The sequence below is a fragment of the Myotis lucifugus genome, unplaced genomic scaffold (genome assembly GCF_000147115.1).
Source record: "Myotis lucifugus unplaced genomic scaffold, Myoluc2.0 scaffold_438, whole genome shotgun sequence".
In the NCBI taxonomy this organism is placed as follows: domain Eukaryota; kingdom Metazoa; phylum Chordata; class Mammalia; order Chiroptera; family Vespertilionidae; genus Myotis; species Myotis lucifugus.
The window spans coordinates 578,755-581,622 of NW_005871486.1; positions in this window are offsets into that span (position 1 = coordinate 578,755).

Genomic DNA, 2,868 nt, shown 5'->3' on the forward strand with positions numbered 1-2,868 from the left:
GGGGAGAGGGAGAGAGGGAGAGAGTGGACACGGTGACAAAATGAGACAGAGAAAGAGAGAAAGACACAGAAAACAGAGACAAAGAGAGAGACTGAAAACAAGACAGAGGGGGAGAGAGACAGAGACACAGGAGATAGAGACAGAGGGAGACAGAAACTCAGCAGAGACGGAAAGATCTATAAAGAGACAGAGAGACCGGGAGAGATAGGTGGTTGGGTGCAGGATAGATAGATAGATAGATAGATAGATAGATAGATTTGAGAGAGGAGTGAGGGAAAGAGAGAGAAATAGAGGGAAACAGAGACTCAGAGAGAGACAGAGAGACAGAGACTCAGAGAGAGACAGAGAGAGAGAGTGAGGTGGTGGATTCCAAGATAGTGAGAGACATTAGGTGTGGGTGGTAAAACTATGAGTGATTTTGACTTGCATACTTCAGCTCATATTACTTTCTGATTTTTCTCTCTGTATACTTAAATAATTATCTTCTTAAAGACATGGTTTCTAGATGCAAATTGGATTCTAAAAACTTTCTGTAATTTGGAACTATCTATGAGAAGCTTTACAATTTGCATACAAATTGACCCAGAAATTTCACTTCTTAGAATTTATTCAAAGGAAATAATCATGGATGTGTCAAGTGATTTAATTACAAGGATAAATTTGAAGTTTATAACAGAAAAAAAATACCCCAAAACACAAACCAAAAAAGCCTCTACCTTAAATGTACAAAAATAGGTGAATAAAACATGCTTCATTCATAGGATGAATTTCAGTGTAACCTTTAAAACGATGTTGTAGAAGGTAATTCATTGGCGTGGACATTCACGACATATCGCTATGTAAATAAAAAAGCACATTTCCAAAAGCTACGCTATAACCCATTTTTGTTAGAAAGAGACATGTTTGCATGTTGCAGAGAGAAATACCTGGAATATTTGCCACCAAGGTGCTAACTGGGGTGTGCAACCATAAAAAACAATCGGTTATTGGAAATCTTACCTAAGCATGAAGAATTCTTCCACCGGGGAGGTGGCCCTCCCGCCCCTGGCTCTGTCCTCAGAGGACGGAGAGCAGCTGCTCACAGTTCACCTCGCTCTAATCCGAGTGACGTTGACGGTGTGATTAAAGCGAGCCCCATCCACGTCGATTCACACGCACTTATCCCACTTGTGTACTTACTTATTTTTGCAATTCTTCCCACAGAGGGCTACAGTCAGACGCCACCCATTCAAAATGTAATGACTTCTCACGTTTTCACAGGCTGCGACAGTTTCATTCCCTTGATTGTTGCCAACAGAGGTCTGTCCTGTCTTTTAAGGTATGGACTCTGGGGTTCAGTGAACTGCAACCAGGAGAGCACTGTGACAGGTGCATTAGGGGCCTTCTCCAGGTGGAGGCGGCCAAGGGGGAGCTATCACCCTTGAGAGTCAGCTTCCTCGGTTTTTCTATTAAAAACTGACACCATTACAACACCTTCAAGAAATCCTGGATTTTATTTATCTATACTCATTTCAAAAAGCATTTGAGGTGCTCACTAAATTATGTATGAATGTAATAGGGTAAAAGCAATTGAGGTCATCAAGGGGAAGAAAAGCTAATTATGAGAATAAGACAAAAAGAATCAAGTTAGTAGATAAAAGCCCAGGCCCCAGGCATTGAATACCTGCTAGACCGGATGTCAGTGTTGCTCTGGCCTTCCCAGTGGCTTGTTTTCAGCATTTACTGTGAGTTAATACAGAGCAAAACATAAAGAGCTACAAACCTTCGCCATCACCTCTCACCTTTCCCCTAAATTAATCTGTTATCAGCTTCTACACAAACAAAGTCTCGGCTTTTCTTTGAAATCTCAGGAGGCTGGTGCCTTTCTCTCGCTCCCGTCATCTCCAGCGGAAAGCTGACGACCTGCCCACACCCCACGGGGAGGCACCCCAAGTTCCTCTCCTGTGTCTCCTGTGCGATGAGATCCAAAGGGGTGGGGGGGGGGGAGCGGCTTCAGTCCTCAAGCTCAAGTGCCAATTCCTTCTCGTGGAAAGCAATCAGCCGCGGCTTAAGAGAAGACTTTAAACTTCCCTTCTCCTGCACTTCCCAGTGCTCTAAGGTTTCATATTCTCGGTCCAATGACGGGAGGATTCGGCTGCCCCTCTGGTCCTTAGCCAGGCTCAGTCCGCACTCACTGTGCTGATGAATTTACTCCAAGTGAGCCGTTACCTTGGCAACCAGCTTACAAACTCACTCAATTAACCTGCTTCCTCTCTGTAATCAATACTCATTAGCGCCGAACACTCCTGTGCCTTGCCTGGCAGTTTTAACCGCTCATTCAGGTCAACCCATTTCTTAAAGGCAACAGGCTCTCCTCCCTCTAAAGACGGAAACCCATTTGGAGCCCACAGACCCTCTCCCTGGGGCCTGTGCAGCTGTCATCCCAACTCGGCTCGGCCAACAAGGACTGGCTGGTGACTCGGGGGGAGTTGGCAGCAGAGCCTCCAGGGTGGCGTTCGGCATTCCGGGGAGTCCTGGGGCCTTGCCCACGGGGAACTGGCAAGAAGGAAGGTGGCACCTGCCATTGAGAGTCGGAGAGACGGCTCCTGCACACACAGGAGGCTCCTGGGAGGCCCCAAGGAGAAGTGTGATTTGAGAGAGAGAGAGAGAGAGAGAGAGAGAGAGAGAGAGAGAGAGAGACATTGATATGAGAGAAACATTGATCAGCTGCCTCCGCCATGCACCCTGACTGGGGGATGGAACCTGCAACCTGGGTATGTGCCCTGAACGGGAAATCGAACCCACCACCTCTTGGTGTGCAGGGATGACGCTCCAAACCAACTGAGCCACCCAGCCAGAGAGAGAAAAAATTACTATGGCCCTTAGCCG